Raw genomic sequence first — 13,800 nt, 5'->3', positions numbered from 1 at the left:
GGGGGTCCTTCCGCCCCGGGGCAGAAGGACCCCCCGCCGGCGAAGACCGGGAGCGGCAGAAGCTCCTGCGCCCGGCCGCACAAGAGTTTGCCGGGCACCCCGGAGCGAGTGAGGGACCCCGCTCCAGGGGCCCCGAAAAACTCTGGTGGGGGCCCCCGTGGGGCTCGGGGCCTGGGGCAAATTGCCCCTCTTGCCCCCCCCTCTGGGCGGCCCTGTTCCCTGAGGCAGGGGCGGCGCCAGGCACCATCACGCCAAGCGCCTGCTTGGGGCGGCAAGCCCCGGGGGGTGCTCTGCCAGTGGCCTCTAGGGCAGCAGGCAGGCTGCCTTCCGCGAATTGCCTGCGGCGGGTCCGCTGGTCCCGCGGCTCCGGCGGAAGAAGCCACGAGACCAGCGGACCCTCCATGGCTGGGGCAGCAAAATGTCTAGAGCCGCCCCTGATGCCCTGAAAGGAAAATTTTAAGTGTTGCTCCCCAGCCCGCCCCCTTGTCACCCCCCACCATGAAAATTCCCGCAGGAACAAGTCCCTATTTTCTGACCAGCTCTGACCAGTATTCACTGACAAATTTGAAGAAACTGAAGGAGACCATGTCGCCATTCCCAGTCAGCTGGCCATATGGAGGAAAGGGGCGTGAGGGAGAATAAAAAGTTAATAAGGAGCTGATTTTATGGTTGTACAGTGCAATACTTAGAAGTACTTAATATAAGTGGACCTGCTGATGGCTCCAGGCTGTGCTGGAGCAGCAGCAGTTGGGATGAGCCACAGGCAAGGATGTGGGTAAAGGGCCTTGGAGAAATGGAGATGGCCACAAGTCATAGAATACCAGGGTTGGAAGAGGCCTCAGAAGACCATCTAGTCCCTGCTGAAAGCAGGACCAATCCCCAGATCCCTAAATGGCCCCCTCAAAGAGTGAGCTCACAATCGTGGGTTTAGCAGGCCAGTGCTCAAACCACTGAGCTATCCCTCTCCCCTCATAGAAGGGGCAGAAAACTAAAGGCTTGTCTTCATCTGAACTGCTACAGCAGCACAGCTGCAGCTGCACCACTTCACTGTAGACATTTTCAGGAGGATGGATAGCTCAGTGGTTTGAGCATTGCCTTCCTAAACACAGGGTTATGAGTTCAATCCTTGAGGGAGCCACTTATGGATCTGGGGCCAAATCAGTATTTGGTCCTGCTAGTGAAGGCAGAGGGCTCCATTCAATGACCTTTTGGGGTCCCTTCCAGTTCTCCTACACCAATGGGAGGGGTTCTCCCATCAGCACAGGTAATCCATCTGTGCACCTGCTCAAGGGAGCAAGAATCCCCTGTTATAGCCTTGGTCCTGGGCCCACAGGGTAAGCAAGCCTCAGACAGTGCAAGAGGAGCAGAGACTGGCTGCATTCCCCTCAGTGGGGAATCTTCTGACATGAGGCAGAACCCTAAACTGGCCTACCTACACCACCTGGCAGGAGGGAGTAGGTTGGGCACTGAGAGAGGTGGGGAGGAGGTGTGGCCTGGGCGTGCCACACTGCAGCAATCCTAAGGCAGTGGATGCTTTGCTGGGACCATCACCAGCTGGTGCAAGCTAGATGAGCCCTTGGGTGTTGTAATGTGTGATTTGGCTGAGTAGGAAAACCAGAGAGCTGTAATAGCTCCAGGGCCTCCCACAGCATGTGTGAAGCAGTGGCCCTAGGGGACAGACTTTCTAGAGCACTCAACATATTGGGTGCTCAGCTCTTTGAAACTCCAGCCATGTGTCACAACAGGACCTGCTGGGTGCTGAGCTCACTGGAAAAAAAAATATGGGCCCAGCAGTGGGTATTGAGAAACTGGAAACCTGGTCCTTGCATGTCTGATTTGAGTGACAAAATACAGAGCGCCCAGCTCTGGGAAACCCAGTTTAAAAACCCTGTCCACAGCAGTCTGTTGCTAACTTGAGGCACCACTGTCATTCGGCACCATTTCATATTGTAAAATAAATGATTGACCACTTGGTGGGCTTTCTCTGACCTTGTCCTTTAACATAAGAACATAAGAACGGCCGTAGTGGGTCAGACCAAAGGGTCAGACCAATATCTGTCTACTGACAGTGGTCAATGCCAGGTGCCCCAGGGGAGTGAACCTAACAGGCAATGATCAAGTGATCTCTTTCCTGCCATCCAGCTCCACCCTCTGACAAACAGAGGCTAGGGACACCATTCCTTACCCATCCTGGCTAATAGCCATTAATGGACTTAACCTCCATGAATGTATCCAGTTCTCTTTCCAGCAACAATATGTTTTCTTGGGCAAAACAGTGCATGCTCTGACATGAAATGCGGGGGGGTGGGGAGGAGACACAAGCAAGGGAAATTCTCAATTAAAGCTGCTGTAACCACCTTGGTTTACTGTATCCAAATTGTTCCTATGCATCCCAAACCGAGCATCCTTCTGATGTTCTCTCACCATTTTCTGAGCTTTCTGGTTGCATGTGCAGCCTTAAAATCATGTTCTTCCTTCCCCCATTTAGCTCAGGCAGTTATTCAAAGGGGGGGCTGACAATTGGTTTTAACAGCAATATTGTTGGCGTGGACATACAATGTCTGTGTTTATGTATCATGGGGTCCCTCCAGACTTGTACTGAAATGGGTATAATACTGTGCGTTATAACAACGTTCCCCGTAGGGATTGGTTGGACCCATTTAGATGAAAATGAAATGAAATCTGAAATGTTCTTGGAGGTGGGGAGAGCAAGAGGCAATCGTTCTGCATCCTGCTTTCTCGCTGTGGCTGAAATGTTTGGGAGGGGGTTGGGGAGCCAGTCTCCTGGCATCTCTCAGGCCTTGTCTACATTAAGGACATTCTCACCAATATGATCAATACCAGACCCATTAAAATGTGGTGCTCTGGCACGAAGCAGGGCTTACATCAAACAATATCCAGCACTCAGCAAAGCATTTAACCACATGCTAGGTACACTACTATGCAGCAAAGCACTTAAGCATGTGCTTAACTCACACTGACTGCAGTCTGGCCATCCTCATCACCTGAGCACTTCACAACCATTAGTGAGCCAGGGAAGTCTGAGCCACGTTTCACACTTTGGAAATGGCAGCACCAGGCAGATTAAGTGACTCTCCTAAGATCACACAGGAAATCTGTGGCTGGACCCTGTCCACCACTCCTAGGGAACACCAGCTACACCGGCATGAATTTCTTCAATGTAGACAGGGTTTAAATGGAGCAATACCAGGAGCTATTGGTAAACCAACCCCACAAGACATCTAGCTCTATCTTTGCCTGTGTTTTAACACCATGTTCTTGTCTCAGCCTTATCTCTGAGGAATGGGCTCAGAGGTGCTCTGGCAGCCGTAGGCGGTTGCCCTCCAGAGAGACAGCAAGCGACACTAGTAGCTGGCTGAAAGCAACGCTCGTCCCTAGACAGCTGTTCCACTTGAACGTGATTGTTTTAGAGCAACTGCAGCTATAACAACAATGTTGTGGTGCTTCAATAATTACAGCCCGACTCACTGCATTTAACATTTTGGGATAGCAAATTCACCTGTCCATCATAAAATATGTTCCCCGGACAATAACTTCCCCTCTGCGGGAGCTCAAGAAACAATCAACTCGATTCAAAAGCTTTTTCCTCTGGCAAGTACTATCAAGGTGTGCACTGATGAAGCAGAATGACTGTAGTGACCACGTCCAGTGTGATTTGAGTCACATGCAGAATCCTACAGGGCCAGCTCTTTAGCTAAGGACGAGGACAAATTCCTCGCTGCCACTCTTGCTTACCAAGGTGAAAGAGAGGGGGGGGGGGAGTAATCAAAGGAAGGGTGAAGCGACATTGTTGAGGTAAGGAAGAATGAAACTACTGTAGGGAAGAAGGAGACCAGGGCAGAAGTGCTGAGAGAGATTGATGGGGGAATGCGGAGAAAGAAGAGGGCTACAGATGGATTTTGGTAAGGGGGACAGTAATATAGGGAAAGAAAGAAATGGGCGACATCTAGAAAGGAGGAAATAGAAGGAAATGAGACTCAGGAATTGGAGAGGGAAAAGTAAAGAGAAGAGGGAAAACAACAGAAAGAAAGAGAAAAAAACAGCAGAAAGATTATAGGGTCAGATGGCGGAAGAGAGGATGAACTGGAGTGAGCGACGCAAACTAAACGAGGAAATGGAACAAGAAACAGGCCCCTAAGTAGCTGAATAGCAGTAGCTAAACATGTTCTTTCCTTCAATTAAATTCGAAGCCATAAATCTGAAACTGAGACCATTTCACATAATGACTAATGGGACTGTGGAACTCATTGCCACAAGATGTTGTTGAGGCCAAGAACTCAGTAAGATTCAAAGAGAGATTGAGCATTTATATGGCTCAAAGCATATCTAGAATTATCACAGTTCAAGGGAAATACAGTCTCAGGTTTAAGCCAATCTTTAACTGTTTTGTGTGGGAGGAGTTCCCCTGGCAGATTATCCCATCTTTACCTACTGTGGGCTTCTTCCTCTTTCCTCTGAATCAGCTTGTAATGGCCACTGTTGGCGTCAGGACAAGATCGACTACAACTCTGAGTCAGTATGGCAACTCCTATATAATGTTTGGTACATAGTTAAGTCCTGAAGACTTCAGTGCTTAAATGCTTTGTGGAATTGGTACACACAGATACCTCTGACAGTTAAATTCTTTTAGAGATTGCATTGTATTTCCCTGGGAGGAGAAGCCCAGGTTAAATCTCCAGAGGTCAGGGACTCTTTGGGGAAACATCAGCTCTGGGGGAGAGAGGAGAACATTTTCTGGTTGATGGGGCTTCAGGAACCATTTCAACAGCCTTCCCCCGCTCTCTGCCACATACACTTTATTTGGTGTGTTAATTTAACATGCATCTGTAATGATTGCCACATCTCTTTGTTCCTAGCATTTCACGTTCCTGCAGTGATCGGTCTCTCGGGATATGTGATTATGGAGTTTTTCTCCCACTCAGGAGATTCCTATAAAATGATGTTTCTTCTGTGCATTCTTTTTCTAGGGACATCTGGAAATGCTCAGAAAAGTACATTCCCAGGAACAGTGTCCTAGGAGTGTTATGACATATCTGCTTCCAACTGTATGGCTGTTTGGAGCCAATCTAACCTCCAGATTTTCCTGATAACATTTATTTGCAGGGCTCTGACCCAAAGATCTGTTTCAGGAGACAGGGAAGAATCCACATTTCGAGCCCAGCTAGGCAACTCTTGCTCTTGTTGATAAGCTCTGAGGCATCCTCGTTAGCACTAGTCAAGTCAGCTAGAGGCAGTGGGCCCAGCGAGTAGGGAACTAGGCAGTCAGTACAGTTAGGCTCTGTTCCCTGACCTGCTGTGTGACCTAGGCAAGTCCCTTTCCCGTGCTCTATTTATTAGTATCATCATCCAGGAGGCCTACCTCATGGCCCACGGCCCCCGGCGCTAGGTGCTGTACAAACACAGAAGAAAAAGACAATCCCTCCCACAAAGGGATTATTTCATATGCATACTCTTCAGGACAGAGACTCACTCTTACTGTGTGCATAGCTTGGGCCAGCCCTGACCCCACCCCCAAAGGTTTGATGACCCTCCTTATGACCAATGGATTCGGGATTCGTTATGCACAGTGCTGCCATCAAGCGGCCATGTGCAAAAACTAATACACAGCCCCGACGAGCTCTTGGCAATTACAGTTTATAATATCAGGGAATCAAGGACCAACAACTCACAATAAACAGCATGTTCCCACCCTCCGACCCCAAAGTGACAGCGGTACCCTGAACAAAGGAGAAGTGGCCAGGCCAAGGAATTTGATTAATTCCTAAGTCACCCCTATCACACAGCAAGAAAGAACCAAGTGAACAGGCCTTACCTGGGTGGTGGGGTTGGAGCTTGGTGTGAAGAACTGGTGTCTCTTTCAGCTAGAGCGAAGTCAAGCCCTGGGTCCTGATGCAAGGGAAGCACCACCCCGCTGCCCCCAGCACTGCAGGCAGCCAGTCCTCCCTGGTCAAACAGAGTCTCTAGTCCTCTGCAGCAGAAAGCAACTACATCCTCTCCAGTTACCCTAATCCACCTCCCTACAGCCAGAGCGCTGTCTACAAACACCGCCTCAACCTGGGCTCAGCTCACACCTCAGGGCACTCCCAGTGACTGTCAGTCAGGCTCCTGGGCTAGCCCCGACAAGCAGGGTGTGTGTCCCTCAAGTACAGATGAGACAGGCAGGTCTAGTCTCTGCCTCCAGGCTGCTGTCTGCAGGAGCTGCATCGTGCTAGGAAGGGGGTTGTGCATAGACTCTTTTGAGCTAGGTTGGGGCTTCTGCACTGGTGATGCCAGCAGCCACAAGGAGTTACGCTCTCAAAACGCACTGTAGAACCAGTTGTTAAAACACACAACAAAATTGTTACCTGTAGAGCGTTTTCTAAGTGAGCGAGTGTAGTGGCTTCAGTGACAGAGGGAGCAATGGTGTTTGTGGCTGTAAGGCCAGAGTGAGTTAGTGATTGCCTTTCTTTGCACCATTGACATATTTTTTTTGTAAAGGGTTTCTTCGGTTTCTTTTTGTTATCCTTCAAAATATGAGGGATGTCAATTCTGGTCTTCCCTAGTTTTGCACTTCTTGGCGATTTTTAGAGCGGTGTATTGCAAACTCTCAGATATCAGTTGATATGAACTATTAAAGGCATGTCTCACAAGTGTTCTTCAGGCAATTGAGTTAAATAGGCATTAAAACAACCAAAGATCAGGGACCTGCTCCAGCAACGATGCTAAAGCCCCTCGGAGGAGAAGCAGTAACTTCCTTAAGTGTGCTCAGCACAGTGCTGAGCTAGCTCCTGCTGATGCACAAGGTCGCGCAGCACCTTTCGCAGCGACCCGTAAATCTGCCGTTGCTAGCAGTTCTGCTAAAGTGACAGGACACGGAAGGCAGGGAGCCAGGGTTACCGCTGCTCCACGTAGTTGACACAGTAGTAACACAATCTCGTGCGTGCAACTTGAATATTACCTTCAAGGGAAAATAATGCACTTTTGGCCTCAGCTTGCACCCCACTTCTAACCAGTAACGGCCACAAACAGCGCCCTATATTCTGGGAGGCATTGCACTAGTTAGCCGCGGGAAAGGGTTATAGGCACTGTTTTGCCTTGAGGTTGCAGCTGGCTTATCGTTCCAGAATGGCTACGTCCTACTGCAGAGACCACTTGCTCAGAGAAGTTACAGCCCCTTGGGACCAGCAGTGACATTTTTAATGGCAAAAGAACATAAGCATTTTCTCTGTGTGGTTGGAAACTCCTCCCCTCTGCTCCCTACACTGAACGGAGTTAAATTTACCCCTGAGTGTGCGGCAGCTTAGATTGAGATGGGCCCGTTCTAGGCGCTCTGGAGTAGGCGTGGCCTGTCAGACAAGGCTCGACCCAACGCTCTGGTCTGCACATGTTATGCTCTGACTGCTGCAGCAGAGTTAGTATGGAGGAGGGAAAGTCATTAGGCTTATTATTAACCCTCTAATTTCTTGACCTCTAAATTTTGGCAAGAATTCCCTCTTGGCCAAACCAACTAATTGTTTTGCATAAGCTACACCTCTGAAGTGCCAAAGTGGCACAGCAGGATGGGTCCATGTTGGAATGTGGTACAGAGTGAGACAGGTTTGGGGGGTCACATGCCTCCCCATATTTGCGGCTTGGCTTGTACTGAGCATGCTCAGTAACAGCTGCTGAAGCTACGGCCCTCACTCTGTCCCCCGCCCCCATCAGCAGGTACAGGTCGTCGCTGGTGTGGGTGGTCATTTGCTTATTTCCTCATCAATGCTAGCGTACCAGGTATAAGCGAAGCGTCGTTCCAATGCCCAGCAAATAAGTCTCATTTTAAACAGGAGTTTGGTGCCCAACTTGGTTAGCTGCTCCTGAAGATGCCACCACACACCTATCTGCAGGCTTTCGAAATCTGCCCTTTTCGGTCCTAAATACCTTGGACTTTCTATGGGACTGAGGCTCATCAATGGTTGAAAATGGCTCTTAGACATCTGAGTTTAGCAGAGCAATCATAGAATCATAGAATCTCAGGGTTGGAAGGGACCTCAGGAGGTCATCTAGTCCAACCCCCTGCTCAAAGCAGGACCAAACCCAACTAAATCATCCCAACCAGGGCTTTGTCAAGCCTGCCCTTAAAAACCTCTAAGGAAGGAGATTCTACCACCTCCCTAGGTAACCCATTCCAGTGCTTCACCACTCTACTAGTGAAAAAGTTTTTCCTACTGTTCAACCTAAACCTCCCCTTAAAATGCCTTTAAAAATCCGGGTCTAAGCGCGTCATTTGAAAATGAGACAAAGGCTCCTCAATCCTTCAAGCACTATTGAAAATGTGACTATTCATGAGTTGTACGCCGTGTTAGGGTAGCCTAGTCACTCCTTGGATATTAGCGAGACAAGGTAGATGAGGTAACTCTCAGCAACAGAAACTGGTCCAATAAAAGATATTACCTCGCCTACCTTGTCTCTCCAATCTTCATGGAGTATTCAGGATGTGCTCTGAGTGCAGTTGTGAATGTCAGAAATTGGATCTGGATGGCTGTGTGAGACTTGAAAAGGCGAGCACTGTAAACTTGCTAAGACTGCAATGGCATGAGAAATGAGGTAGGTGTGGACATTAGTGTCAGCTTAACTGGTGCGGTCCTCTGGTCCACAGTGATTCGTTTGATTGGAAATACATTAGCGCAGCCTTAATGCTGAGTCAGCAATAGTATATGTGTGGGTGAAGATATAACGGTGTAAATCTGTCTTTCAACTGAAGGCAAGAGGAGCGCCTCCTATTTGCACCAGCAGCGGATCGCCCCCCCCCAAATCATGCTTTCCTTCATGAGAACAGTGTCAGAACAGCCAAGATAACATTCAAGGTTTGTTTGAATTCTTTCCCAAACGATGAGACACAGCACAACACGGCACATGCTGTACTGGTGGGGATTTAAGGTTAACCTTAGAATATCAAATCACAGCCCTCAGATAAACAAATTTTAAGATATAAAGTCAAAATCCTGCCTGATCTGAAAAATTCTCATTGTTCCACTATATACAGCTCCTTCATCAGCCAGCTTGGAAAACATCATCCTCTGGGCAATGTAATGGGTTGTGCCAACCTCCCGGCCAAGGTTCAGTCTTGTTCATGAGTAAGGTTAAGATTTTCTCATGGGACTTTTTATTAAAATTCATGGGCAGAAAGTGGGCAATAAACAACAAGTCACGGAGGCTCCTGCCTCACGCCACAGGGCTGACGTCTGGAGCTCACTGCTGAGGTTGACTTCCTGACCCTGCCGCATCAGGGGGTGCCAACCCGAGCCCAAGTGCTGCATAGGGCTGACTGCTGGGAGCCCTGCTGCTGTGTTGGGCTGACTGCCCAAGCCCGAGCCCCGCCACCTAGGGCTTAAACTCTCTTCAGGGAGGCAGGCCCTTAGGCTGCAAGGGGTGCGGGAGAAGTGTTGTGTGATGCTTTCTGATGTAGAAGAGACAGTGCAGGATTTTTCATCAGAGAATTAGGGGACATGTGGAGGTCATGAATATTCTGAGCTCATCCATTTGCAAGCGCAGATCAGGCCCCATCCGTGGGCATCCAGCTGCCCAGTTTGCATGCGGACCTGCCTCATTTGAACGCACAGATGGGGGTGATCCCAGAATTAACAGAAGAGTGAGACAATGTTTGAAACTTAGGTCCTCCCTCAGACAGTCATGCTGCTTATGTGCTCTGTGACATTTACAGAAAACATGCATTTGTGGACTGTATTGTAAATGGCACAGTGCGTAGCTACAGTACGTTAGCCTGTCCCCACAGCAAGGCAGAATAGAGCCTAGGCCTTGCTTTGTGTATTAGAAAACCTCCTTCAATAGGAGGAGAAAACCTTTAAGCAGCATTGGCAGCTGTATACTGTGCTCTATAGGGTGAGGATTATGAAAGTGGCGTGGAGACAGACATTTGGGACTCTGGAAGCAGAGCAAAGGGTGTGAAGAAAACGGCATGCAGTTTGTACCGCTTGTGCCATCTAGTGCCCAGTTACAGAATTGCGATAACATTTATTTTCTGTAGCATATAATGTCAAAAGTCAAGTGCGCTCCAAAAACAAACGTGTTCAAATAAGGCTATGTAACATAATGGAGGATTTGGGTTCTGCTGTAGGCTTTCTGCACCCAGGGAGGACAAAGATTCAAGGCCACAGGGAGAGTACAGGCATAATGAGAATCAAGGCTAGGCACATAACATAATCCTGCCATGTGCTCAACCACTCAGCACAAAAAAAGTAGTGCCGCAGTAGTGACCAACGTGACAGCCTGTGAGGCCACAAAATGTACTGTCCAAAACTGTTCCTTCTACTGTTGCTGACTGTTTTCATTGAATTGTTAACGTTACATGAACGATTGCCAATTTTGGTTGGACGTATTACTGAAGGTTTTGTCAATGGCATAATCTTTAATTAAAGAGTAATCTTTAATTCCTGGAGGGTCTAGGACAATCAACAATCCTAGCGTCATATGTGCTGGCTGAGCAGTTATTTAGTCAGAGTCACAGAGCCTGTTATATATAGATTTCCACCATGAGTGATTATTGTTAGGTGCGTTCCAAATACTCCAGAAATAGTTCATAGTCTAAGGCAAGACAAAGAGACAGAGGTTAGCAGCGGTGAATAAGAAATAGGCCCATTATATACATACCTATTCTCATATAAACAAGGGAGGTAAAAAACATAACAGTATCCTATTTTGCCAAACCAATGGGTATAGAAGACAAACCTAACATATGACTAAAGCAGGGGGGGAAGTTTTGTTTTTAAATGCCTAGCTAAGAAACAAACCTTACCATATTCAAATTCTGGATGCCATTACTCATCTCCATCAGAAGTTTGCCCAATCCTCACAATTTTATTTTGTGTCTCATGATATTTGGTGTTCTTTAAGCCCCACCTCCTGGAATAGTGATTATGTAACAATCTCAGCTTTCATTAATCTCAGCATTTCACCTTGCCCCCAAGTTTCTAGCTCTGTCATGTTTTCAAGGTTTTCTCTACAAACACAAGTGCAGTCTGAGGGCTCAGAAGTCAGACGATAAATAAAAGGAAAGCCAATATATTATTTTGTAAATGCTCATGATTTTGCGGGGTGCTAGCTCATGATTTTTGATTGCTCAGAATGGGCAGTATTTCAGTTGTTTCGGGGAAATTGATGTTTCTTACTTAGTGCATAAAACTTGATCACAGGCGGAATTCAAAACCTAAACAGGATCGCTCCCGCCCCCCGCGCCAAAAAAAAACATAACATGGAAGTGATTCACTCCAACTATCTTCCTGGTACTTGTCTCTTTTCAAACGAGGAAACATCGCCCAAATGTCCCATAATACCAAGATTTAAATTTACAGATACTATACACAGGAATTAATTTATAAACCACACAAATTCAGCCTCCAGACATGGCAAAGGACAGACTCAAGTTTGTATAGTAGGAAATGAACAAATAACTAGTACTGCAGGATTTGTTTTGAGGTAAAGTCTCGTCTTTGTGATGGGCAGCTAAGTCATGTTCCTGGGCTCACCCTTCCTTTCCATTTTAGGCTACGTGCCCAAATTCCTTTGGCAAATGAAATGCAAGCTCCTAAGTCAGTTAGGCATTGCAACACCATGTGCAGCAATGCATATGTACCTTTTAACAATCTGGGCCTGATTCAGAGATTTCCCTAGGACTTCAATGGTCCTTGGAAGTGACAAACACCAACCACCATTCACGGCGGGAATTTTTTTTTTAAAAAATCTTAGCTTCTCTGCATGCGTAAAGTGATCCTTGAACCAGGGGCCTAGGCTCTCTAGGGCAGTTTTCACATGGAAACTTCATAGCCCATGAAGCCCATAGCATCATAGCATCCAGACACCCAAAAAGGACTCCCAAAAAAGAGGAGCTGACAATCCACCAACAAGTCCTACAGCCAAACAGAGGGCATAACTTGATTTGGGAGTAAAAGGCAAATCTCCCCTCTTCATTGTGGGAGCATAACAATTCTGACACTCACCACTCAGATCTACAACTGTTATATGACGTCTATGAGAATCCTAGTTCAGCTACAAGCCTGTGGCCAATGCTGTCAATAACTTTTTCAAAGCAATCACTTTACACTCATCTTCCATTTAGTTCTCCCAACAATGCAGTGCATCAGTCATTTTCTCTACCCTAGTTTATGGAACTATCACATTGCTGCTTCAGAATATCTGATGGAAGCTGCTGATCTTCTTGGTTTTATCAATCTTAACCAGAATGCGATGAGTTTCGATCCACCTACAAAGCTGCAAATATAGCATAAAATGGCAATATATTTAAAAACAGTCTTTTACAGCTGCATGTGGCGCCTCTTCCCCCAAAGGAGAATTTGGGATGAATTCAAAGCAAAGGCATAAATCGGATCAGCCTCACTTAGATTAATTAGTTTTAGCAATTCTATTTCAACTGTCATCCAGGCTCCTCTCAAAGCACGTTCCATGCAATAAATCCTCACACCACACTGAGGCGAACAGCATCAACACCCCCATTTTGCATATAGGAAAACTGATGCTCAAATTGGGCTAAGGCCCTGATCCAGTAAAGCATTCTAGCACATGCTCAAGTATGTAAATAGTCTCATTAACATCAATGGAAATACTTATTTGCTTACAGTTATGTCTACGATTAAGTAGCTTCCTGAATCACGCCCAGGGGCCAGATCCCAGAGGGTCCCAATTGGGAGTTAGATTTCTAAAGACTTTTCAGGATCTTGGCCTAAGTGACTTATCACACAGAAGTCTGTGGCAGAGCTTGTAAAGAGAGCCAGAGCCTCTCTGTCCTTGTTCCAGGCTTTATTATTATTTATTACTTGTAATGTGTTAACTCCTCAGAGTCAGGAGTATGGTCCGGGACTGTTGTTTAACAACATTTGAGCTAAGTTTTTTATTGGTAACAACTTCTACTCCAAACATTTTGTGCAGATCTAATTTGGATCAAACCCAAAAACAAAACCAGAATTCACTGTGGAACTGGTAAGGGAGAGTAATTTGTCTCTTATCCTTTTCATCGGTCCTTTAGGGATACAAACTCCAAAGAAAATATCCAAAATTTGCAGCCCTTGCAGTGACTCTCCACCTCCTCAAGTTGCTGAGAAATACTAGTTTCACAACAGTATCTAAAATACACACGTAAGATGTTTATCTACGTTAAATGGTAAAAATGAGGCGTTGTTCTGACTGTCAAATCCCTATACATTACAATTTATATTATTGTGGAAACAACACTATTGTTAAAACCGGAGGGGCAGGTCTCTGACAAATCCCTAAGTACCGGTATATAAATTTCAGCACAAAAAAAAAACAACCTCTTTTTTGAATGAAATGGTTTATATATGGTTTAAGCCCAGACATTTTTTTATTTGAAACAGATGATAAAAAAAAATCCTTTGGACATTTTCAGTTTTCTAGTGTTGAAAACAATTTCCCTCCCCCAGTTACATTTTGGGACACTTTTTAACTCAATAAACTCAAGAGGAGCTTCAAGTGCAGCATGTACTCGAGCCACTGCTCAAGTTATCTAACTTCCAAAGATAACATTTGCCAAACAAATACCAGCCCTTTCCTAGTTTAAGTACAGAGGGTAGCTGCGGTAAATGAGAGCCCACTTTGCAAACAACCATTTAGATCTAGCTTAGGTACTTATATGGCCCTCGGTACTATAGTATCTTAGCACCCACAAACTTTATTGTATTTATTCTTACAGCACACGTTGGCAAGAAGGTAAGTCCTTTTTTCATTAATTTTATAGCTTTCAAACAGGGACCGTGGCATTTTTAAAGGAAT

This window comes from Mauremys mutica, chromosome 6 (genome assembly GCF_020497125.1).
Source record: "Mauremys mutica isolate MM-2020 ecotype Southern chromosome 6, ASM2049712v1, whole genome shotgun sequence".
NCBI lineage: Eukaryota > Metazoa > Chordata > Testudines > Geoemydidae > Mauremys > Mauremys mutica.
This window is presented reverse-complemented; position numbering follows the sequence as displayed.